Source organism: Hyaena hyaena, unplaced genomic scaffold (assembly GCF_003009895.1).
Source record: "Hyaena hyaena isolate Hyena2069 unplaced genomic scaffold, ASM300989v1 scaffold_138, whole genome shotgun sequence".
NCBI classification, from domain to species: Eukaryota; Metazoa; Chordata; class Mammalia; order Carnivora; family Hyaenidae; genus Hyaena; species Hyaena hyaena.
The window spans coordinates 2,265,737-2,293,180 of NW_024080770.1; the positions used below are offsets into that span (position 1 = coordinate 2,265,737).

At 42.3% G+C, this 27,444-nt stretch overlaps 1 protein-coding gene across 1 annotated transcript in view; it reads right to left on the minus strand.

The window, feature by feature from the left end:
* NCOA1 (nuclear receptor coactivator 1) overlaps nt 1-10,307 on the minus strand; it is a 241,137-nt gene extending 230,830 nt beyond the window's left edge. The window contains exon 1 of the mRNA XM_039238319.1: nt 10,271-10,307. The gene's annotated coding sequence lies outside the window, so the exon portion shown is untranslated. The remainder of the gene's footprint in view (nt 1-10,270) is intronic.
* Nucleotides 10,308-27,444: the final 17,137 nt, after the last annotated feature.

A 27,444-nucleotide genomic window follows, 5' to 3' on the forward strand; every position in this document is an offset into this window, starting at 1 on the left:
TGAGACCACCTTGGATACCATCGCAATAATTAGGCCTAAATTAGAACGATGACAGTGAGGGGGAAAAAGGAACAGATCTAAGCAGCTGATAAAACTTGGAAAGTGTTTTTAGCATATGTCAAATCAGACCCTAAGGACTCTAGAAAGCTGAGATTCAAATGCTAGAAAGAAAGAGTTTAAAAACACAGCAACTGTGAATTCTAGCCTACCCAGCAGGGTCCCCCCCCCAACTTGAATTGATACCGGGCTCTTCCATACATATATGGATTCCCATCTCCACACTCCTACAAAAGGTCCACCCTTCTTTATTGGGGTTTAGGAGAATAGAGGTGGGAAATGATATATAAGAGCCGCCAAGTGATGAAGACCAGGTAGTTGTGCAACAAGCAGAACTCAAACATCTGTAAAGGCCAAAGGCAATGCAATCACATCTATTGCAAAATGGAAAAACAGACTGCAAATCCAGTCATACTGCGGGCTTGAGTAATGACATCAGATATATCCATTAAACTTGGCAAGAAGGTACAACTAGATGAATGGAGTTATTGAGGTCCCAGTCCTTAAAAACAGAGGTTCTTAACCTTTGTAGAGGTCATGAACCCTTTTGGGAATTTGGTAAAAGTTATGGACCCCCCCTCTCCAGAGAAATGCACAGACTCACAAAATTTTACATATAATTTCACAGATTAGAGACTCTAAATCCATGAATTGCAAGGTTTCTTAGTTAAGAACCCTTGCTAGAAAACACTGATGACCACTTTTTATCATATACCCCACGGTTTAAAAGTTTTTGAGTAGGGAACCACATATGTATGTTTATTAACAATTTATATACAGTGCACGCCAGACCAATAAATTACGCACCTTGTAAAGCACACACAAAAATGGAAATTTAACAAGTGACATTTGTTATAATAAAATAAACAATTCTAAAGCATTTGTCTTACTTAGTGATGACACAGTTTTGTGCTATTCCTAATAAACACTATTATTAATACCACTATTTTTGGTGAGAGTAATGTGATTGAGCATGGTTTGTTATTTTTTAATTTTGCTTTCACATTTTTATAATATGGCAACTGGAAGTCTGGTTCTAAATTTCAAATCATTTTTATAACAAATAACCATTTTATTCGGTTTTAGTGGCTATCACAGCCAAAAAACATATTTCACAAAGATGGATAAAACCAAATGAAAGAGTTGCATCACTTGCTGCAGTGAATAAAACATGATATAATATTCAATTTTCAGTACCATTCACCATTTATGCAAAGGTTTTTGCTAAAATTTCAGCTAGTGCACTTCCACACTTCCTGATGACAATCAGTTGTTCTTCCTAATAAATCAAACGGTATTGCTTTTTTATATTTTCGGCAGACGGGCACAAAACCACTAAAATACCTAATTTTAGGGTGCTTGGGTGGCTCAGTCGGTTAAGCATCCTACTTCAGCTCAGGTCATGAATTCACTGCTGGTGGGTTCAAGCCCCAAATCAGGCTCTGCACTGACCCATCAGAGCCTGGAGCCTGCTTCAGATTTTGTGTCTCCCTTTCTCTCTGCTCCTCCTCCGCTTATGCTCTGTCTCTCTCTCTCTCAAAAGTAAATAAACATTAAAAAAAATTTAAATGCCTAATTTTACAAGTTTTTAAAACAGATTAGAAAATTTTGTTTCCAAGTTCAAATGTACATATAAAAATACTCTTAAAGTCACACATGTCATTTTTAGCAAAAACCCAATAATGATGAAAATAGTTCCAAATATTCTTTTTCAATAACCTCTGTCCATAACACTGAATTTTATTTTGTTCCGAATCGTAGTTACTTTTTGAGTCACTGTTATGAACTCTGCAACATCCCAAAGGGACAGATAAAGTGTGTTTATTTTTCATAAATATCTGCTAGGCAGCATACTATTCACAGCTACTTGTCACAGAAAATGTCAGCAAATTTGGAACATCTGTGTTTTTGTGAAAGAAAAATGAGTAAGTCACCTCTAAGTTAGACAATTCTTAAGACCTTTGCCTTAAGATGACCAGTCAACCTCTATGAAATATTTTACAAAAGATCGGCATGGTGACTCCCTGCGGCAATACCAAGTATGTTAAGAGTTTACTATTTAAAATAACAGTTTTTTAATAAAGAGTTTACTATTTAAAATTTGACAGGGCGCCTGGGTGGCTCAGTCGGTAAGCGTCCGACTTCGGTTCAGGTCATGGTCTCACGGTTCCTGGGTTCGAGTCCCGCATTGGACTCTGTGCTGACAGCTCAGAGCCTGGAGCCTGTTTTAGATTCTGTGTCCTCCCCTCTCTCTGCCCCTTCCCAGCTCTCTCTCTGTCTCTCGGTCTCTCTCAAAAATAAACAAACATTAAAAAAATAAAATAAAATAAAATAAAATAAAATAACAAATTTGAAAATCCAGTTACCCAGGCCCCTATAAGCTGTAAAACATTACAAGAGACTGAAAGAAACTTCCTTAGAGACCTCTAATATTCCTCTGATTCCCTCCCCAACCCCCCACCCCCACGGGATAATTTTCTATAAACTCTACTGTAGAGACAGACCACTGTTCTAATGTGCCTACACTCTCAAGGGTCAAAGTGCTCCATCAGGGCCCTCCAGATAATTCCCTTACAGACTATGGAAGTTTAAAGGAGTTAACGTTAAAGGTACTCTAATTATATTGCCTCCATCTCTGAATTACTACCAGTTTGGCAAAAGATACAACCACAGCACATTCTGTGACACCAGTTGTCTTCAACACTTTCCCTCGGTGTTACGCTGGCTAGCAGCTCAGTCAAATAATAGACAGGGCTAGAGCAAGGTCCAAGACTCTTCATGACATATCCTGCCTTAAATCCTTTTTGGAACATGGCAGGGCATAAATAAATCAGTAGAATAAATCATGAACTATATTGAGAGCCAGGGACTTTCAACTTACATGACCAACCTTCCTTAAACAGCGAAAAATACTTATATTTATACAAGGAGATGACATTTTTACACTTAAAAAACAAGTCCGCTACATAAATGCCAAATGATAATACACTGTTTAAAAAAACAGCTACTGCTTTAAAAAAAAAAAAAAGTATAAGCCAGTGAAAAAGATTTTGTACTAACTTCTATCAAAAAAAACACATAATCTGTTCTCAAATATACATAAAAATGAGTGAATAAGTTCCCAGTGTGGTAAGCCTTACATATGGAATCATTTCAAAAACTATGAAAATATAAAATTTGGGGTGTAAAACCTGCCAAAAAAAATCTATGTAAATTTGGAAAACTGACATTTCTCATAGATCTCATCCAGATCTCCATACTTCACTGTTCCCCACCACCTCCCTCCATTAAAGCCCTGCAATGCCAAGCCACAGCACCTACAGCATCTGGTTCCCACCTCCTACTTGAGCTGGTGCCAGCCACACTCCTCCCTGCACTTTCCCCCTTCGTTACTCTTAAATGATCCCAAGCTTTTCCGTCCTTTCATCTTTGCTGTTTAATCTTCCTTCCTATGCTGCTGGCCTCACGCTCCCTCATATACAAATCATGCCCTGCCTTCAATGTTCTGGGCCACCCTAAGCCCTCCATGAAACCTACCCTGATCACTCTCAAATGAGAGTAACTGCTCCGTCTCCGGAATCCCCCAAGCACTATTTCATACCTCTCCCATAGCACTCATCACATTCAATCAGCATTATAGGTATTTGTGTGTTCATCTTATCACCTCTTTTAGGTCATAATCTCCTTAAGAACAGGATCTGTATCTTATCATTTAACTTCCCTATCTTTTAACAATACAGCACCTTGAACAAAGTAGGTGCTTATATAACTATGTCTCGAATGAATGATTGAGTGGCTACTTAGAAATTTAATTATAGACTTTCTGTACCCCCTGGAATGAGACTTCGCAGAACAAGTAACTTTCCTCTGGCTTCCTCCAAACAAACTCCCCAAAGTAAAGCCAGTATTACACACACGGGTGCTTTCAAAAAGCAAGGACATTTCATCCTTCAACTATCTGGTCAAATATAGTATGATATCTTTATATACACACATATACATACACTCACACAGAATATCTTCCATTAAACAATCAAATCTATGCTTGATAATGAAAGCATGTAAATATTTTAACCATATAGGCAAACTAAAAATTTAAGATGTAATATATTAAAGCTATCAGAATAAGATCAAACATTCAAAGTACAAGTGGAAACAGAATGACCAAGCAATTTATTCCAAATGGAAAAAAAAGCCTGAGCTTTAGCTATTTAAATGCTAACGAAACTTGAGAGGCAGAATTTTATTGCTAAGAATCCAAAACCAACCATTCAAAGATAAGCTTAACTAGACAGAAGCACCAAAGAATCAACATTACTAAAGTACAAAGGTGAGATCAGAAACAGCATGAAAATCTTAAAGTGACACTATCATTAAGTAACTGGTATATATGGGCTCCTGGGTCATCAGAAAACAATGAGATTACAGGAGTCTCCACTGCACATGTAAAGCCCAGAAAGGAAAAGAAGGCTACAATGTGACCAACTGTGGCTAACATGTTAAAGACAAGCCACTTTCAAGGTATGCCTGTGATTTCAAGTCAGAAGACCCTGGACTCAAATGTCATGCCTAATACCTAGGAGCTGTGAATCTTACACCAACCATTTAACCACCCTGAGCCTTGTTTCCTCATTTATAAAATGTAACATGTAGAATCAATCCAGGTTCAGTGTGCCTCGGAGACCGCACTCAATAAATATTTGCTGACTAAATGAGGGCCATACAAGAAAAGCAGACCTTTCTCTCCAGGTACTTTTGTAGTTTTTGAGAGAGCAGGTTTAAGTAATTCCTGATTAATACTTTATTGCAATATTTGGCAGTCAATTTTTGGCCAAAAAATAAAAATACCCCTTTCCTTCTAGGTCACACATTACTTAAAAGCTTACTAAAATTCTTAAACTTAAAATCTCTTTGTAATAACCTTCAAATACTAAAAAACAAAACAAAATCTTTCATAAAGAAAACTGGAAGCCAAATACCTGGATTCTTATCTAAGTAAAACCACCAACTCTGTGACCCTTGAAAACTACTCTAATTGCCTGGTCTTAGTCTTCTCATCTGCAATATTAGGGAGGTTGTGGATAACTTACTATTAAGGCCCCTTTACTCTAAATAATGTGGTTTATGCCATCTCAAGGACTTTCCAACCTACTTTAAAAAAAAAATTCAATGTACAATTAAAAAAATGATTTCTTTCAAAAGAGGAGGTAAAGAAATAAGAAGTTTATGATATAGAAAAAAACTGAGCAATTGATGTTAAGGAAGTTATAAAAACAAGCTTTCTAGAGAACATACCGACTTTGGCCATGTTTTTGAAGGTCTAGAGATAAAAAGGAAAGGAATCACAATTTAAATAAAGAAAATGCTATCTACAGGTAATTATAACACTTTCTTCACTTGTGTAGCACTTTACAGTTTACAAAGATTCCTGCACATGCCATCTACAACAAATTTTCTGGAATGAGGAATTCAGGAACAGTTTAAATTATTTGCATTTGATAAATTTGTCCACAGAAAGTCTCTGCTACAAACAATAACATCAAAAACCATTTTGGAAAGGAATTTTTTAAGCATTTCTGTGTAGGATGAATTAGGCAAATGCACACAGGCAAACAGCTATAAACCTACAAATCATAGAATTTAGCACAAGGAAAAAATGTGAAATCAGGCCAATATGCTGTTTTAATGATAAAGAAACTCAGGCCCACAGAGTCGACATGACTCTCATCACTCCATGTGCAAAATGACAGGAGGACCAGATTGAAGAACCAGAAATAAAGGGGGAAATCCAAGAAATTGCAGAGGAAAGAATCAGAATGTAGTGATGGATTAGATAGCGATGTGTTTAGGTTATGTTAGCGTAAGAAAACATTATTAAAGTCTTACTTTGTGCATTCATCATGCCAGTCAAATTTTGTTATTTAATAAGTGAATTGAAAGATCACAATAATATGAGGGTAAGGACCTTATTCCAATTTTACACATGAAAACCTGAGATTTAGTGTGGTTACATAACAAGCCCAAGGTTAAAACTACTAAGTATCTGGAAGAGCCAGGACATCACTCCCTGTCTGAAGTCAAAGCTGTATTTCCAAAAGGAGCCTAAAATTTGCCTCTAAAGTATAAGCTAAAAGGGCAAAATTAAAGTATCACTCTGGAAACGGTGGAACCCCAGTGTTATTAGAATTCTTTTCCTGTAAGATATATTTTACCTCTGTCTTGCACCTAATCTTTCCCCAATGGTCAGGTCCAGGATGTCTCCATAAAGCTAAAACTTCCCAGCTCTCCACACTAAAACATCCACGGGTGAGATTAGATCAAAACATATCTAAGATGAGGGTGACTGGAGGGTGATTAATTTCAAGTCTTACAAAACTCAAGTGACTATAGCTTCTGTTTTGGCATAAGCTATTTATCTTCAAAATATGATAACTATACTAAGCTTTGCTAAAAGCCTGTCACTTCAAGGAGCCTTGAAAATACTGTGTTGCAGATGGGGGTACGGGGGAGGAAGCATCGAGACAACAGCCCACTCTACTTGCACCTCTGAGTTGGATTTGTATGCTGGTGTCAGTGTTTTGTAATAATTTCTCTTTTTCAACCACATATCCTACAGAATTATAAATAACTATTTCTCTGTATTCCAAGGAACTATGATCCAAATACTGTACGCCCATTAAGCATTGTCCAGAACCATAAAAAAAAAATCCCTGCACCTCCTTAAACTAAGCATCCAAGAACAGTACCCAGTTGCCTTGAGTCCATTTTATGACCTCTGTCCCCATATGCTGAAGGAAAGGCACAAAGTCTAACTAAAATATAAAAGAATGGAGAAGGCAGGCTTGAAATGACTAGACCTTAGGTAAGAAAAGAGGTGAGAGGCATGGGGCCCATTCTCAACCACCAAAGGCTAAACTAGTAGTTAACCTGGGAAAGAAGCAACAAAGAAGTTCTTTCCGAAGGTCTAGTCTGCCCCAAAGGGTATGCAAGTTGTACACGGTGGGGAGAAATTTGTATGGCTCTGTAGTCCAGTCTCCATTCAAGTCCTGGAACGCGTGAATTTTCACCCGGTCCCACACTCCCCGTCTGTGCCTGATATCTGCAGGAAATGTAAAAAGGAGACCACCACACGGTTTTGGACCCCTGCCAGGAGAGCAATTGATGGCCCTCTGAGAATTCCTGCGATTATCATATGCAGAAGGGAAAAATCACTACCAAGATAATAATGAGCATCCTAGGGATCTCCTCCCATGCCCCTAGACTTAGAGGTAGCTTGGGCTTATACTGACCTCCAGTACTTGCCCTAAAAGAAAAGCTATGTAAGGCCATAGAGTTTAAAGCCAACTAACTCCAAAAGATATGCTACATAACATCAAACAATGTGGAGCCCTTGGAGGATAAGGTAGAAAAGACAAAGTAAGGAACAGAAGTAGTCTCTCTCTAAGAGAAGGTATATAAAATTGATGACAACTGAAAAGAGAGAGCTGAAATGTCTTCGAAAAACAATTAGAAATCACATTGTGATATATAATCCAGCAGAGAAAAGATTTTTAAGGAATGTCCAATATCCTCTCCCCACACTCCACCTTTCAGCACCTCTACACCACCCTCATCACTTGCTCAACATTCAGTCCTCGTGTAGACCAATCATTGGATTAGCAGGATCAAGAGTACACGCTAAGAACATTCCATCCTGAAAACATCTTTAAATTATTTAGGCTTGTTTACCACCCTTCCCTATAGAGTAAAAGCATGATGTGTTGCCAGCGCTTTCATAATATATACGAGTCAGCACCATAGCAACCCAATCCTCTGCCCACCAAAAGATTAACACATACACACAAAACAGGAAATTCAACAAAAATTAAATTTGACCCTAGACTCACTCAACAGTTAAATGTCTTAAGTAGTAGCAGTATCTTTGTATCACACCCACTTCATGCTACCCTTACGGCTTCCTGGCATAAGCAAATTCTTGGGATTATACAAACTGCTGCTTCTGTTTCCAGCCCAGATTTCTAGAAATGAAACCCTAGAATTGAGGGAGAAAGAAAAACAAATGTTGGCAGAAAGAGGGAGGAAAATGCATTGTCTATATAATCCCAGTGCAAGTGGGACAATCACCATTAGTTCCATCAAGCACTTTTTTCAATAAAACCACTTACCCAAAAATGCAGAATCTAAAATACTCCCTTGGCTTAAACCACACAAAAAGCAATTTAATAGACACAATCCTACAGATTTTCTCAGAAAGAAATGAGGAAGAGATTAACCACAAACTATGTCAAATTCCAGTTTTGCACCTTAAAACTCAAACTCCCCTGTGACTTCAATAAATGCAACAAATACGCAGTGCAAACATGTCTACAAAAATCAAACCAAACACCTGTTCTTATAAGCAACGCCCCTCCATTTTCTCTCCAAACCATGTATTTCTCTATTCAGATTTCTCTTTTTGATGCCCTGTTCCCAAAGCGTGAAGTGTAAATAAGAAACGGAGGGAAAACATTTTAGATGCCAGTTCACAGAACCAAATGAGACCTTTCCACAAAGTACGGCAGAGAAAATGGAAACACTTCCCAACTGCATCTAGTTTATGACAAATAGTTCAAGGAATGCCCATTTATTAGGATGAATCAAACCCCACTGCTACCTTTCACCCAAAACTATTTCTAGTTCAAGAGCCAAAAGACCCAAGCAAATACTTTCTTTTCACATTATTCTCAACATGAAGAAATCTGACCCCCTTCCTACTACATCATAGCTTCTGTGAAACAAGCTGAGAGGCCCCTTTGGCCAACTTTTTTTTTTTTTTTTTTTTTTTTTGAGCCTAACCTCCAACCAATTCCAGAAGAAGAGACAAACCTCAAACAAATTTAACCCTTGATATCCATCCCTTCGACAGAACAGTCAGCTTCACCGCAGCAATGTTTTACACAGAAACGTGAAGATTTCTTAATCACCGAAGTGTAAGCCTCAGCCCTCACAAATCATCGCCACAGAGATTACTCTTGGCATCAACAGAGGGTGCTGGGACTGCAATTCACTCAAGAACCCTTCATTCACCATCACCATCCTCGACATTAAAAATTCGCCCTCTCAAAAGAAAAAAAAATGTCACCTCCACAAGGACACCTGCCTCTTCAACGCCTCTACAGTGAACGAGGAGAGCCAAGCACGAAAGGCTAAAAAGCTCTCCCAGCTTAAAGTTTTCCTCCCCACCAAACTCTGCAGCCACAGCACCGTGGACTGTCCTTGTCACATACACAGGCTTTATTGTCAAAGCCTCCGTCTCCCTCTAACATCGTCAGCCGAGGCAGTGTCTAGACCATGGGGGTGACTGCCTTAGAAAGGAGCAAAGCAAACAAAACAAAACCAAACCCACAGCTGGGTAGTAAGGACGAGGGACCCTGGTGTCCGGTTTCTCGGGTTCTCTTCCGAGAGACCAGAGGGCGGCTCGAGTTCTGCTGCTGACCATTAACCAGTCCCACCTCCCGATCGTCCAGTCAACACGACGGCTCCCCCTCCTAGGTCCTTTCAGCAAACTCCTAGCAAGGGGACCAAACCCCAGCCCTACGGGAAATTTTCACTCATCCATCCCCTTTCTACCTCCGAAATCCCTCGCCAAGAGGAGGAAAAAGCGAGTGCGCCGGGGTAAACAGAAGCGCCGTCGAAGGCTGTGCTTACGGGAAAGGCACGCCATGGTCATCCCCATTTCGCAGTCCTGGCAAGCGAGACTCGGAGAGGTTGCCCGGCTTGCCAAGGTCACCGCGCGCGCCGGGGCCGAGGGGCGCCCGCGCCGACTTCCGGCTCCCCCTCTCGGTGGCGGCGGCGGGGAGCGCCGGCGGGCTGGGGGCGCCGCTCCCCACGCCCGGCCGGCGGCCGCGAGCCTCGCGCACCCTCCGCGGATGCTCGCCCAGCCGGCGCTAACTAGGGCAACTGGGAAAAGGGGCCGCGAAGTCGCTGCTGCAGCAATTTCCTCCGCGGGCGCAGCCCCCAGCTGGCGCCCGTGACAGCTGCGACCTCCGCCCCCTCCAGCCGCGCGAGGCCGAGGGAGAACTCGGGGAAAGTGGGAGGGGGACGGAACGGAGAGAAAGGAGAGCGGGGGGCGGAGGGGCGCCAGCTGCTCCCCGCCCCCTAGGGCCTCGGCGGCCGCGCGGCTCGTGACAGCTGCACCCACCGGGAGGCTCGGCGCCCGCCGCCCGCCACTCACCTGCCGCCGCCGCCGCCGCCGCCTCTGGGCCGCGCTGACGGGCGCCGCGCTCGCCGGGACCGAGGCGGCGCCGCCGCGGCCTCCGCCGCTCCCCCGGCCGGGAGCCCGCCGCCGCCGCCGCCGCCGCGGCTCTCCGGCCCCCTCCTCCGGAGCAGGGGTCCCCCCGCAGGGGGATGCAGAAAGATCCCCGCGCAGGGTCCGCTCGAGGGAGCAGCAGGGAACAGGGCGGCCGAGGAGCTCGAGGCCGCGGTCCAGCCGTCTGAGGGGAGGGCTTGGCGGATCGCGTCAGACTCCCGCTCGCCCGGCCTGAAGAACAGGCATTTCAGCCGCTCTCCGCGGCCGCCATGTTCTCCTCCTCCTCCTCCTCGGCCGCCGCCGCCGCCGCCGCCGCCGCCGCCGCCACCGCCCCCCGCTCGCGGCCCCGCCCCCTCCGCGCCCCGCCCCGCCCCGCCCCGCCCCGCTCGCTCCCCGCCGTCCCGCCCGCCGCGCTGCCCCTGCGCGCTCCGGCCGGGCCGGGCCCAGGCGACCCGGTGCCCGCGAGCTCCGACGGCGCGCCCGGGCAGCGCACTGCCAGCCCGCTCCGCCGCGGCGCGAGGAGCAGTCCCGCGCCCTCTGCCGGCCAGCCGCCCGAGGGAAGGGCTGCCGCGGTCCCGCCCCGGCCCGCGTCCTAACGAAGTGTGGGAAAGGAGGCCCCAACTCTTCCCCTCCCCTCGGGGCGTTCCTCCGACTGCTGCCGGGAAGCCTCCTCGAGCCCCAGGGTGCTTTCAGCTAGGCCGCCCGGCCTGCACCCTCCCGCTGCCCTTCTCTTTCGGGGAAGATGGTGGTGCGGCGGCGAGAGGCCCTGCACACCCGGGAGGAGTCGGTTCTGGGCCTGGCCCTCCACTAATCTGTTGTATTACTTTGGGCGAGACACATCCCGCGGGCCTCTTTTTTTATTCTGTAAAACCGGGAGGCGGTTGCCTAGATGATTTCACAGGCTGTTAGACACGAGAAAAGAAAGATCATCTGCCCCCTTCGTTTTACAGATGAAAAGATCTGACTGACACGTCTGGCTCTGCAATTCTATGAATTACCCAAAATGTCTGTCATTGACAGAGCTTTCCCCTCAAGGGGGCCCACACCTTTCTTCTTTTCTACCTGCTTTTTTTTTTTTTTTTTATCCTATAATGGAAGTACTACTTCCAAAAGTGGAGTGTTCCTTGTCACTGGAGGAATCAAACAACTGCTGAACAGGCTTTCTGAGCCGAGATGGCCTTATCTGGAAAGCATCCCTCATTCCAAAGGCGGGCAGTATAATACCTATCTCTCTCCCCGGGATGTCCGAAGGATGAATGAGTCACCGGCTGCGGAAGTGCTTTGTGAAGCATACATCTATCCTTTCCTGCACTCCCATTCCCAGTTAGCTGCTTTCACCTGCCTCAATCCTGTCCTGCTGCTGCTGTCTCCCAACATTATCCGCTGTTTCTCTTACAGTGTTTTCTATCCTAGAGCAATCTCTGTAAGTCCTGAAGCTCTTCTCACCCCTGCTCCTAACCGATACCTGACTGCCTTGAAGACACCACCCTCCTCGGGATCTCTCTGAGGCAGTGGGCAACTATTTCCAGAGCCAGGTACTCCCTCCTAGCAGTATTCTCTGCCACCCCCGCAGTCATCCGTCTTCTGCCCTGTCATGGTCATAAAGCGACCTTTCGCTCACACCCCTCATTCACTCATATATCCATTCATTTCTGTGCATTCAACTGATTCTTTTTTATATATATATATTTTTTTAATATTTTTATTTCTAGGAGAGAGAGAGAGACAGCGCGAGCAGGGGAGGGTCAGAGAGAGAGGGAGTCACAGACTCTGAAACAGGCTCCAGGCTCTGAGCTGGCAGTCAGCACAGAGCCCGACGCGGGTCTCGAACCCACGAACCGCGAGATCATGACCCAAGCGAAAGTCGGACGCTTAACCGACTAAGCCACCCAGGCGCCCCATATTCAACTGATTCTTGTCAAAGACCTGTCACTGGCGCCCTAGGTGCACTTCGTTAGATCTTGCCCTCGCCTGTGTTAGCAGGACCTCTAGGCACCGGCGGAGTCCCATCCCTGAGAAATGCTGGAAATACCCAGGGCTGTGCATCTCCACACTCGCCCCATCGTCCCGTTCCGTAGGTCCTGTCTCCCCATCTAGTCCAGTCCAGACTGTGTGAAGGTACCTACGAGTGAGCCTCTTGTACGGTTGATGCGGTCCCCCGTGGGGGCCACCGTCTAGTTCCTGCTGATGGCCAAAGCCAGAGCTCGCCTTCCTCCTCCCACTGTGGGCCCCTCTGCAGTGCTGCATGGGTACCGCAAACTCCCTTTGACACTCTCCTCTCCTCCTCTGTCTTCTACGTCATCTCCTTTCCTTCTATCTGCTTTCTGAGTTTTCCTTTACTATCACTTTTCTTGGCAGCTCCTTTTTTTTTTTTTTTTACAAAGGCATAAAATGTTTCTATCCTCAAGATTTTATTTTTTCTCTCTTTTCCTCTCACTCAGATTGACTTCATTTGTTTCCACCACTTCAATTGTTAGTAATGCCCGCATCTCCGGGGCACCTGGGTGGCTTTAGTCGGTTAAGTGTCCGACTTCGGCTCAGGTCATGATCTCACGGTTCATGGGTTCGGCCCGAGCTGGGCTTGCTTCAGATTCTGTATTTCCCTCTCTCTCTAACCCTCCCCTACTCATGCTCGTGCTCTCTCTCTCTCTCTCTCTCTCCTTCTCAGAAATAAATAAAAAACATTTTAAAAAATTAAAAAAAAATAATTCCCGCATCTCCTTCTTCCAGCCACCCCGCCCACACACACACACTCTGCAGCTTAGTGTCTTAATTAACTTTATTGTTTTAAAGACATTGTCTTTTTTGTAAGTTTATTTATTTGGAGAAAGACAGAGTGCGAGCACAGGAGGGACAGAGAGTGAAAGGGAAAGAGAGAATCCCAAGCAGGCTTCTCACTGTCAGCAGAGAGCCCACTCAGGCTCAATCTCATGAACCAAGAGATCGTGACCTGAGCCAAAATCAAAAGTCACTTAACTGACTGAGCCACCCAGACGCCCCTCTTAATTAACTTTAAAACGTCCTCAGGACATGTAGTGCTGAGATTTTGTTGAATGATGAATGAAATTTAAGGCATTATTTATATCGCCATAACTATCCATAGATGCTAAGGAAAGAACGCTCTTTTTTTTTTTTCAATATTCAGAGAAAGAGAGAGAGAGAGCATGATAGGGAAAGACAGCGAGGGAGAGAGAATCCCAAGCAGGCTCCTCACTGTCAGCACAGAGCCCTACATGGGGTTCAATCCCATGAACCATGAATCATGACCTGAGCTGAAATCAAGAGTTGGATACTTAACCAACTAAGCCACTCAGTTGCCCCAAGAACTCATTTTTTCGAATTATACTCTTTCTTAAGACCATATGACTTTTTTCTTCTTCCTCTGCAAATCACAATCATTTGCCAAAACAGTTAAACCCACTTTCTTCTCTTCTTTTTTTTATTGTGCTAAAATACACATTACATAAAATTTACCATCTTAGCCATTTTTAAGTGTATAGTTCAGTGGTATTAAATACATTCACATTGTTGTGCAGCCATTACCACCATCCATCCCCATAATTCTTTTTATCTTATAAAACTCTATACCTATTAAATATAACTCCCCATGTTCTCTTCCCCAATCCCTGAGCCACTATTCTACATTTTATCTCTATGATTTTGCTTACTGTAAGTACCTCATATAAGGAAATCATATAATATTTGCCTTTTTTGTGTCTGATTTATTTCACTTAGCATAATGTCATTAAGGTTTATCCTTGATGTAGCATATTGCAGAATTTCCTCCCTTTTTAAGCCTGAATAATCTTCCACATTTTGCTTTCTCATTCATCCATTGATGGACACTTGAGTTGCTTTCACTTTGAAGCTGTTGTGAATAATGCTGCAATGAACGTGGATGTACAAATATCTCTGAGATCCTGCTTTCAGTTCTTTTGTGTATATACCCAGAAGTGGAATTGTTGGTCAGACGGTAATTCTATTTTTATTTTACTTATTTGTTTGTTTGTTTAAAGATATGTAAACATCTGATTTCCCACTTTTTCTTTTCTTTTAAAGTTTATTTATTTATTTTGAGGGAGGGGGAGAGAGAGAGAGGAGGGGCACAGAGAGAGGGAAAGAGAGAGAATCCCAAGCAGGCTCCACATTTTTAGCCCAGAGCCCCACGCAGGGCTTAAACTCACAAGCAGTAAGATCATGACCTGATCCAAAGTCAACAGTCGGACACTTAAAAGACTGAGCCACTCAGGTGCCCTGGTAATTCTATTTTTAATTTTTTAGGAGTCTCCATACTGCTTTCAACTGTGGCTATACCATTTTACATTCCCACCAACAGTGCACAAGCTGTCCAGTTCTCCACGTCCTTGCTAACTCTTGGTTTGATTGGGTTTGGGGGGTTGGGGGGAGTTGTTGTTTTTAATAATAGCCATCCTATTGGGTGTGAGTTGGTATTTCACTGTAAATCTGATTTACATTTCCCTAATGATTAGTCATGCAGAACATCTTTTCATGAGCTTACAACCCACTTTTATTTCCTCAATTGGTCATCTCTTCTCTGGTCATTTCCAACACTTCTCTGGCTCCATCTATTTTTCCTAAATGGGCCCACTTCTTTAATTCCAACTAACCCCCGAGGAACCATTAATACGGGGCAAAAAATTTATAGTTAGATTTACTTCCTGGACCCCACGGCAGCCTCTTGGAAATCCATTTACCTTAACCACTAAGTGAAAGTTCCTTTACTCCCAAGTAACAATGCCAGTCAACAAGTTGGACTGACTACAATTAAATGAAAGTGCATTGAAGAGATTTTTTTTGATGAAAATGTAAGACCTTTAACTTGTTAGCCAAGATAGACCTGATTTTAGACCAGGGCCTATTGACCTAGGTCCAGGATTTATAACACACTCCAGGATCCATAACATACCCGTTAAATTTTCTCCAAAGCAAAATAGATTCCAGTTCTGCAGAACATCTGGCTAATGTACATGTAATCACTCCAGTTACTGAAACAAGAACTGATTTAGCTTTGACATTTCTTTTCTTCAAATAGTTTTTTGTTTTTGTAATAATGAAACAAATTCATAAAATATTCCAACAATAAAGAGAAGTACAAAGAAGTGTAAAATAAAACCCTCTATTGAGACTTTCCACACATTGACTGTATATTTGCACATATAAATAGAGCAAGGTATTTAATTTACATACTAGAATCACATTATAAATTCTCACCGATAATAAGGTATCTTTTACTATACTATATATTTTCATTATTAAAATGGCTGAATTCTCATTCATTGTATGTCTTTTCAGCCATTTGATTAACCAATCCTTTGCTGAAAAATGTTTACATTGTTTCTGGGTTTTTTGTTTATGTGGTTTTTTAAAAAATTTTTTAAATTTATTTCTGAGAGAGAGAGAGTGACAGCATGAACAGGGGAGGATCAGAGAGAAAGGGAGACACAGAATCCAAAACAGGCTCCAGGCTCTGAGCTAGCTGTCAGCACAGAGCCCGATGCAGGGCTCGAACCCACGAACCGTGAGATCATGACCTGAGCCGAAGTCGGACGCTTAATGGACTGAGCCATGCAGGCGCCCCTGTTTACTTTTAATAAAATGCTATAATTCTAGTGCATGCCTCTGTGTCAATTTGAAAATTATTTTCTTAGGTTAAATTCCTAGCTAATTGCTAGCTCAAATTGCTGGCTTAAGTTTTTTAAGTTTATTTATTTATTTTTGAGAGAGAGAGAGAGAGAGCAAGCAAGAGAGGGGCAGAGAGAGAGGGAGAAAGAGAACCTCAACCAGGCTCCTCACTGTCAGCGCAAAGCCAGGTGTGGGTCTCGAGCTCAAACCAGGAGACCATGAGCTGAGTCAAAATCAAGAGTTGGACACTTAACTAACTGAGCCACCCAGGCACCCCTGGCTTAATTTTTTCTACCGCACATTTGCCAAACTAACCTATAGTGCATGAGCCTGCCATTCCCCCACAAAATAAATTTTGTTGGTGTTCCTCTGAATAGTCTCTAATTTCCACATTTGCTTGAAGTACAGACATTAAGACTATGTTTAGCTAGGCAGACCTGGGTTTGAAATGGCTCTGCCACTTCCAAACTGTGTGACCTTGAACAAACCACTTTAAACACTTCAGTGTCCTCATCTGTAAAACAGGATGCTAACCAACAATTATTGCAAAGATTAAATGAAATAATGTATGCAAAGCACCCGGTATAGTGGTCAGCATTTAGGATTGCCCGTGAGAAAGTAAAAGTTGGGGCAAACTAACAAGGTAAAAATCTTCCCCGCCATTCATCAGGCTGGAAGAACAGGCACAGATAAAGCCAGCTGCGCAGTTAACAGGATGCAGTGTCCCCTGAGGACAGACTGCAGCTGTAAAGTGTCATAATAGCTGCCTTCTTCGAGTGACTACTTTCCTGCTCACTGAGAAACTTTGTTCTCTGCAATCACAGATATCAGAAACTTTGGAGTTTGTAGTCATATCAATAAGAATGAAGCATCCATCTCTTGCCTGGAGAGTCTAAGTCCTTTTTGACAGAGACGTAGTCTTGATTTACAACCCAGGCATAGAGTTTTAGATAAGGAAGTTTCTGGACAAACATTCTACACCTATCTTAACTTTATTGTTTCCAAGGCAACAGGCTTCTAGGTCTACTTTGCAGTCCAAACTGGATGTTCACCCCTTCATACACAGTCATGCTTTAGTCTGAGCCTATTAAAACGCTGCTTTAATTTAAACTGCATCTAAACTCTGCTCAAAGTTAATATATTCTAAAATGTGGCACTTTTTAAATATTTTTTTGAGAGTGAGAGAGAGAGTGGGGGAAGAGCAAAGAGAGAGGGAGAGAGAGAATCCCAAGCAGGCTCTGTACCACCGGCAAAGAGCCCAACGCAGGGCTCAAACCCACAAACCACGAGGTAGATCATGACTTGAGCCAAAATCAGGAGTTGGATGTTCAACTGACTGAGCCACTCAGGTAACTCTATAATGTGTGGTATTAAGTAGAAGTAGGTACCATATAAACATAGGGTTTCATCTGGAACATCTTAGACATTTCTTTTTAACAATTTAAAAATACTGTTTATTAAGTTAACTATCATTAGGCAAATTGAATGGTTTTGATCTTTTTTTAACATTTTAATTCCATTATAGTTAACATACGGTGTTATATTAGTTTCTAGTGTACAACATAGTAATTCAACAATTCCATACATTACTCAGTGCTCATCACGATAAATATACTCTTTAATCCCCTTCACCTATTTTACCCATATGCCTCGCCTCTGGTAACCATCTGTTTGTTATTTATAATTAAGAGTCTTTTGTTTGTCTCTTTCCTCTGCCCATTTGTTGTGTTTCTTTTTTTAAATGTTTATTTTTGAGAGAGAGAGAGAGCATGAGCAGGGGAGGGGTAGAGAGAGAGGGAGACAGAGAATCCAAAGCAGGCTCCATGCTCTGAGCTGTCAGCACAGAGCCTGAGGTGGGGCCTGAACTCACGAACTGCAAGATCATGACCTGAGCCGAAGTCAGACACTTAACCGACTGAGCCACCCAGGTGCCCCTTGTTTTGTTTCTTAAATTCCACATATGAGTGAAATCGTACGGTATTTGTCTTTCTCTGACTGACATATCTCACTTAGCCATTATTTGGTGGTAAAAATTTTTGCATGGGAAGTATATTTTTTCTAAGTCTAATAACAGGATTTCTGATCGTTTTGCCAGGTCTCATTGATTCAGTGCTATAACTATTTCTAACCATTAGGCACGTTATTCTCTAAAAGATGTTTAGGTTCTGCACTAGTTAGTTCTCGTTTTAGAGCAATGTCACCTTGTCCATGCTTGGTGGTGAATTCTTCAGTGATAGATGCAGCTCCAATGTGTCCTGGACTCAACATCAATGTAAGCGTGATTGTGCTTAAAAGACAGTCTTATTGGACACCTGGGCGACTCCATCCATTAAGCATCAGGATTCAGCTCAGGTCATGATCTCATGGTTCATGAGTTGGAGCTCCACCTTGAGCCCTCGCTTCAAGCCCTGCTTCAGGTGAGCTCAAGTCGCGCTTTGGGTGAACATGAGCCATGCTTCTCTCTCTCTCTCTTACTCTCTCTCTGCCTCTCAAGGGATTCTCTCTTACTCTGCCCCTTGCTCACTTGTGCTACCCCCCACTTCAAAAAAAAAAAAAAAAGACAGTCTCGTTTCCCTGAATGAGCCCCTCACACTGTTCATCTGGACTACGGTCCTGTTTCTCCTAAAGTGGACATTATCCATGCTTACTGATCTTTTTTTTAATGTTTATTTTTGAGAGAGACAGACAGAGTATGAGCAGGGGAGGGGCCGAGAGAGAGGGAGACACAGAATCGGAAGCAGGCTCCAGGCTCTGGGCTGTCAGCATAGAGCCTCACGTGGGGCTCAAACTCATGGATAGCAAGATTACGACCAGAGCCGAAGTTGGACACTGAACAGACTGAGCCACCCAGGCGCCCCCACGTTTACTGCTCTTAACTAAAAAAATGAGAGTACCATAAAATCCCTTTGGTTTTTACATCTCAATTCCAGGGATTATATTCTCTATTATGGACATTTTGGTTATTTTTTTTTTAATTTCACTACTTAAAACACGCTGCAACAAATGTTTTCTTTAGACCCTTCTGAGATGACAATCTCATCTATCTCCCCAAGCATTAATGGTATAAAACACATGCCTCCTTCCTAACATGTGTAGGCTTCAATCAGACTCGCGGTAGCAGCTGCTGTCACGATTGAAGTCTGAGTACCAAAGCCAGTTGTATATGTAGGAGGACTGGATTGGCGGTGGCCTGTGTGTTCTTCTAGATGCCAGACGCACCCCACCCCTAAGCTTACCACAGTGCCTGCAATTTCAACGGCAGAGATTCATTCCTTTGGTAATTTGCTATCTCGGGATGATCCTTTAAACAAATCATTTCTCCTTGATTATGGTTATTGTAGAAAACTGAGAACATACAGAGAAGTTGATAAATGAAAATAGAAATTACCTGTAGCTCAAGACTCAAACACCACTACTGTTAACATTTGGTATTTCCTTACTTTCTTTTCACATAGTGAAATTCAAAGATGACCTTATTTAAAATTCTTTTGTTATGCAGTTAAGCAGCTTTACAATAAAGGAAATTGAAGAATATAAATTCCAAGCATTTCTCTAAATTTACTTCCAGTTCCTTCACTCATTCAATAAACATTGCTAAATACCTATTACACGCAAGGCACTGAGCTAGACACAGATTAGTGATACAGAACACTTTATCAGCGTATAAAAATTCTCATATTTTTACAAATCAGTAATCAGACATACAATCAGTGCAAAAGTATTTTGTGTTTTAGTTTTCTTTTTCAATATTTTTTAATGTCTATTTTTGAGATGGGAGAAGGGCAGCGAAAGAGGGAGACAGAGGATCTGAAGCAGGCTCCACACTATCAGCACAGAGCCCAACACAGGCCTCGGACCCATGCCCCATGAGACCATGACCTGAGCTGAAGTTGGACGCCTAACCAACTGAGCCACCCAGGCACCTCACTAGTTTTCCTCTTTAATATTATTTCTTATAAACTTGTATATATGCCTCAAACCTTTTGGTTTTTAAGGGTTATAGGATTCAATTGTATTGATTTTATTATTCATTAATATTGCAAATGTGGGGTGTTTTCTCCTCCCTCTTACTTTTGGATTCTTTCCTTAGACTTTATTCCTCAAAAGAGGTTACCAAATCAAGGAACATGATTGTTACTTACCTTCTTTTGGGATTCAAATACTAACAGAAAGAGGAACAAATTGCATGAGCCTTAGACTTCTCATGAATGCAGTCAAGCAGATGGTTCTCTTCCCATTTCAGGGAAGTAGAGGCATTGAAAAAGGTAAGTGCCACAGAAGGAAAGCATAAACCACTGAAGATTAACTTTACCCTCTTCATAGTTCTGTCAGCCTCTCTGAGAGCAAAGGGAATGGTTACTAGGAATGATATACCCTTTCCACCATTGTTAGGTTTTGGACTCCACCACCATGCGAGCTCACTGAGGGCAGGGACTTCTGCATCCAGCATAAAGCCCACAGCACTTGTTTTTCATTAGGTTTGGCTTTCAGAAGAACCCACACTTCCGCACTTTATACACTGATGCACGTAATAGCTATTGATATACCAATTCATTCTTAATATCTCTGCGAACCAATGATGACTATGAATTTTCCCATGAAGATGGGGTCTACCAGTTGTTGATACATCGGTGAGAGCTCATGGTGGTACCCATTCATGCCCTGCAAAGGAGTCCGCAGGCAGGACCTGCTGAAATAATCCTCCCTGTGGAGCCCCTGGACAACCATGTAGGGCTGGCCAAGCCTTCCTATACTCCCACTCACCACTGGGCAGCAGACAGTTTCAAGTCCCACTGTCTTGGCTTGATGGGATGGATACATTTAGTTTTTCCTTCCCACCTTCCAGGGCTGCCCAAACTCTGCCACTTGGGCAGAGTTTCCTCTGCATAAGAAAGCAGAGACGGGGAAGTTGCTAGCTCCACCTCTTCGGCCCTTCTGAAGGACAAGCTGCCAGGCCCTAAGTTTTCAAATACAAGAATTGTAAATAGAAATCATATCCAGAGATTCATTGACGCAATCATCCAATAGTTATTTACGAAGAGCCCACGATGTGCCACGCATAATTCTTAGTGTTGGGGATGCAGGGGGAACAATTCTTGTCCTCAAAGGCTTACATAGTAGAAAAAACAGATAACAAATGAATCAACAATAAGTAAGGAAAGATTTCATATAAGTGGAATATATAAAGTGCAAACATCAGTGCTAAAATAATCTAATGTGTTAATCATTCTGAGTCACTCTCAGAATTTCCCTTTAGTAGGAAGCTAAATAAAATCTAAGGATTTAACAAACTATACCTCCTACAGTAGCTGGCAAGCTATAAAGACTGAAAAGATGGGCTCCCTGCCCTCAAAGCACTCACCTTCTAGCAGGAAAGTTTCATGTATTCAACTAACCAAAATAGTAGGCTTTTGTACTGTTTATCTTCATTTTGGGAAGGGAGATGTATATGTTTCCAATCATGGAGCTAGTATGTGTCAAGGATGTATTTCTGGTCATGGAGCTAGTATGTGTCAAGGACGTACTTCAACTTCTGCTTACCCTGGGTCCACAAGATCAGAGCCTGCACACAGCTTCTTGTTCTGTGGATGTTATAGCTATGATTCCACGAAAGAATTTATTTTGCCCCTCTGCTCTTTCTCATTGCCCAGCCTCACCACTGCCCTCTAGCATCTCCTTGACTCCCCTCCCCTAGCACCCTTTCTCCATGAGCTATCAGAGAGTTCACTATCTCCTCACTTTCCTATCATCCCTAGGGTCAGGAGACACTGGGGACACTCTTTCCTTTGGCTTTTTTTTTCATCTAATTTCCTACAGCCACCAAATTCTAAGGCCAGAAGAGATCTCAGCACAACTTACTCATATTACAGGTAAGGAAACTGGGATCTGGAGAGCTTAAGTGCCTTGACCAAGGCCAAACAGCTAGGTAGTTACTTCCTGCAGGAAGCATTTTTGCTGAGGTGAGTCAGGGGAAGGCTTTCAGGGACGAGGTTTAACAGATTCAAAGGGTCTTATCTGTTGCTGGCTGTTAGCATGGAAAGGAAGACGAACCCTCCCTTGACCAAACAGAGGTAGCACAAAGAGGCACCCAGAGAAGTTGGGTTGGAAGCAGGATTACAATTTGGCTAAGAAGTGAGTGGGCAGAGGGAGGTCAAGGCTAACTTGTTTGTGATGTGTCTTGATGGGAGAGAAGATAGCAATTAAGAACTTAAATGAGGACAAAAGGATAATCATTTCAGTAGAAGGGAGATATGGTGTGGTGATGGGCAGAGGAGAAGATCATTCATTAGAAAAGACTATAGTTGCCAAAAAGGAAAATTATTGACCAAGCACATTTTAAGGGAAGTGGACAGGGATGAGATGAAAGCCATAAGTAGGGACATGATTTCCTGGTTTATTGTGCTATTAACTACCTGATTCTATATTTCACAAGGACAAGAACCATGTCACATTTTGCTCACCATTTGCATCCAGTACCACATAGTAGGAACTCTATAATATTTGTTGGAGGAATCAATCAATGAATGAATGACAAGGGAACCTCCCAATGCTGTACTTATGCATTCAATAGCAAGAGAGCAGAGGGACAAAAGTTTCGGTCCAAATAAAGGAAGAAGAAAAAAAAAAAAAGGAGACAAGAAGGAGGTTAAAATCTAACACAGATGCCTACTCTGGCCTCTTTGGCCGATGTACTGGGTGACATCCAGGAAACCAAGATGAATTGTCAGTAGTCACTGCCATATAGAGAAACTGATAGTTCTCGTGACTTCAGTGCTGATGTTAATTGGAACTGTACACTACAGCATAAAGTTATATATCATCCTGAGTTCTGAATGCCAAGCGAAATTTATCATGTAAATCTTTATATGAGGACCCTGAAAAGCAGAGTAGCTGGTGCCCTTGACAGAAATTTTACCAAAAAAGATAAAGAACTTATTCATATGCACAGGGGTGATATTCAAAATATTTAACAACTGGTGTGGCACAGAATCCAACAGACCAGGCCTAGGCAACCCATGTGGCTGCACCTGTGTATACTGATGATCAGGACTGTACATGGACGTTGCTTATATTGATGCTCAGAGAATAACAGTGCTGTTTGAAAAAGGCTATTTTGCTGGATGGAAGAAAGAGTGTGCAAAGCAATGTTGCGTGATTTCAGAGCAACGTCTTCCCCACCAGTTCTTAGCCTGATGCCTCTCCGTCCAGTTCAGCTCTATAGCAGAACTGTACGCACTGTTTTTCCAGCTTTGCCTCCCAGACCTCAGCAAACCCTGGTGTGGCTACTTGCTTTTTTCTCTACCCTCCTCAACTCATCATACTCCTGAGCCAGCCACACTTGCACAAGACCTGCCCTTAGCTAATCCATATGCCAATGACCTTCACCAGCCTGCAATTATTCCCAATACCTACCCACCACTCACCCTGGTCATATATCTAACAGATCAACCTCTTGACAAGACTTAACCACAAAAAAGACTCAAAGAAAATTTTATAACATGGAGGACCAACAGTAGAAAACCAAGTTCCAAGAGGTTGCAGCCTGAGAGTACTATATGGGATTATAACCCCCGAAATTTCTTGCAGGTCATGTAAGACTCCACCTCTAAATTTTAGAAAATCAAATACAGGTATCATGCTCTTTTATTCATTACTTCAGGAAATAAGTCTTCTCTGTGTCTTACGTTGTATTTTGTACTGTGAAACCAAAGGAAATATACTTGACACGCCTCCAAAAATCCAGGAAATGTGTTAGCCAATAACTCACAGGTAATTGCCACAGCTGTTCAGCCTACTATAGAAGGTAGAAATTATTCCACAGGATTCCAATGAACCAATCATTCAACAGAGTTAAGTGCTAAATTGTGTCCCGCCCAAAATATGTATGTTGAAATCCTAACCTCCACTACCTCAGAATGTGGCTGAATTTGGAGAAAGGGCCTTTAAAGGGATCGTAAGCTAAAATGAGGCACTAATCCAATCTTACTGGTGTCCTTATAAGAAGAGGAAACTTAGACACACAGAGAGATACCAGGATGCACATGCACGCAGAGGGAAAACCATGTGAATATGCAACAAGAAGGCAACCACCTGCAAGCCAAGAAGAGAGACCTCAGAAGAAACCATACCTTGTTCTTGGATTTCCAGCCTCCAGAACTGGTGAGAAAATTAATCTGTTGGGCTTGAACAAGTCTGTGGTATCTTGTTATGGCAGCGTCACAAATTAAATACAAACAGATCGTTACTGCAAGTCATATGGGCTACAGGGACAGTGTCCTCAACCAAACTGTAACTATTTGAATGCAGGACCTAAGTCTTATATAACTTTGTATGCCCCCAATGCCCAGTGAAGTCCCCTTCACAGAGTAGGACCTCAGCACTTATATCTTCAAATGTATAGTTAATAAAAAAAAAAGTCCAAAATACAGTCACTGCCTTCAAAATGCTTGAGAACTGGTCTTAGAGATTAAGGCAGGCATGGCAAAGTGACCAGCAAAGCAGGAGGTACCAGGGAGGGCAAAACACTGAGGGATCTGTGGGAGCCTTGATGGAGCGCTTGAGGCTGGGATTCGGATGGAAGGGGAGAAACTGGGGGCATTCCTGGGGCAGAGAACAATGCAAGCAAAAGCAGAGAGTTGGAAATGCTGCATTTGCTATTAACAAGCGAGGAAATAATTGTTCCAGCTAGAGTGGCATGTTCACGTAAAGAAAATACACTACACATTGGAGAGTTTTGAATGCCAGTCAGACCTGATCCTTATCCTAACACCCTTCTGGAATGAGGAGACCTCATGACCCCTGGTCTGGGCGCTGATGTAAGGGAAGATTGGCACATAGAATTACAAACTGGGGCACGGGTGGGATCCAGGTAAACAAATCAGAGAGACAGAACTAGTTATGAGGTAACCAGACTGACGTGAAGGTTGGGAACCAGGTTCCCTGGAGGAACAACGTGAGGTGCCAGAGTGTGATACAAGTGCTATACGGAAGCCTTGTCTCGGGATGCAGGCTGGCAGGAGGTGGGTGGAAATATTCTGGACAGTATATAGATGACGAAGGTCATCATTGAAGGCAGCTGACCAGAGGCCAGATAAATGGTATTTCAGAAAAATCAAGAACACAGCACCTTAGAAGTAAAGTGAGAAACGGTAGCACATCATGACATAGTTCAAAGGTTGTGAAAATCTTTTTGAAAACCCCCACTTTCACTTTTGTTTGCTCGGCCTAATGCCTAACAAGCAGTGCTTACTCAATAAATGTTAAGGATGAAATGAATGCTCTGTGTAAAATGATTGTTTTGTCCTTCAACTAAGAAGAGCTGCCAGAATAAAGTAATAAATTAAAATCATGGTTTATACATCAAATTCCGTGAATTTGGCCAATGTGAATTCTATCTGTGCAGTGTAATAATTCCTGGGTTAATCAATGGTCGTGAGGTTCTAAACCTTGCAGCTCGGGGATCTGATGCTCTACCAATTCTTTGGTTGAAAGTAATGGAAATAGATTCTTTTTACCTGGGCAAAAATTAATTGATTGGAAGGATATAAGGCAGGTCAGAGAATAAAAGGATCTGTTGGATCATCGGGCCTCTGGAGGCCAGAAGCAAAGCAGTTTCAGGGACCTTGGTGGAAGTATCTTGTGAACTGTCTTTCTATGGCTCTGCATTCAGGTAATGCAGCTTCACCACCTTCTACTTCTGGATGTCTTGGCTCAAAGTGCAAGTTCCTGGGATTAAAAATGTTATTGGCCAAGCAAAGAGCAAACATTGACCTCTATGTTGGAGGTAGATGGCAGAATGCTGTTACTAATCCCATCAAAACAACGCATCAGACAGGTTGAGCAGGGGCAGCCCCCCAGAAAGGGATTCTAGGCAGACAAAAAATAACTAATATCCACTCTGGGCCCCTCTACTTCAATATTCACCTTTACAGGTGTATAGACAGGTGACTGGACTTGGGTGCCCTTCCACCCCTGAGAAGTCTACACACTGGAATTTCCATTTGTCTTTCCAGAGACCAACTCCCACAGAAAATGGTGAATTCATGGACTGTGGAGCTTTTCTACACAGAAGTATCTTATTTCCTAGAATCTTCAGCATTTGTTCAGTATGTCTACACGATCCGGCAGGTTCAATTTTTTTTCATTATAGAATAAGACACATGTAGAAAAGTACACATATCATAAATGCTTAGCTCAAAGAATTTTGATAAAGTAAACAATGTGTAATCAGAATCCAGATTGTGAAATAGAATATAACCAGCACCCTAGAAGGTTTCGCTCAAGCCCTCTTCCTCCCAACAAAGGTAACCACTAAACTACTGTCTCCATCAATGAGTGTTGCCTGTTGTGTTTTTGTTTTTGTTTTATGTAAGCTCTACACTTGAACTCATAACCCCAAGATCAAGAATTTCATGCTCTACCAACTAAGCCAGCCAGTCGCCTGGTTTTGAGCTTTATATAAATTGAATAATATATTATGTGCTTTTTTGTATCAGTTTTCTCTCATTCAATGTTGTTGAGATTCATTCATGCATTTTATGAGATTCATCCATGATGCTGCAAATAGTAATAATTTGTTCATTCTCCTTGATGTATAGTATTTTATGAGTACATCACTGTTTATCCATTCTACTATTGATGGACATTTGTTTCCCATTTTTTTTTTTTTTAGTTTTAAGTTGAAGTATTTATTTATTTTTTTTTTTTATCTTCCAGTGGTCAGTGTTTTTCTTTTTTTTTTTTAATGTTTATTTATTTATTTTTTTATAGTACAACCATATTTTTTTTTTTACAAATAGTTTATTGTCAAATTAGTTTCTACATAACACTCAGTGATGAAAACTATAGAAAACTTATGAAGGAAATTGAAGAAGACACAAAGAAATGGAAAAACATTCCATGCTCATGGATAGGAAGAATAAATATAGTTAAGATGTCATTACTACCTAAAGCACTCTACACATTCAATCAATTCCAATCAAAATTGCACCAGCATACTTCTCAAAACTAGAACAAACTATCCAAAAATTTGTATGGAACCACAAAAGACCCCGAATAGCCAAAGTAATACTGAAAAATAAAACCAAAACGGGAGGTATCACCATCCCAGATTTGTTTCCCATTTTTAACTATTACGAATAGTGCCACTATGAATATTCTTGTCCACGTCTTCTATGAGTATATATACTCGTTTCTGTTGGGCGTATATCAAGGAGTGGGGTTTCTCATTCACAGAGTAAATTTAGCATTAATACATAGTACATACAGTTATCCAAAATGGTTGTACAGATTTACATTTCCAACAACAATGTGTAAGAGTTCCCGTTGCTCCACATTCTAGACATCACATGGGTTATCTGCCTTCTTAATTTTAACGATTCTGGTAGATGTGTAGGACCTCACTGCGGTGTTAATTTATATTTTCCTGAAGACCTTCTCATGTGTCTACAGTTATT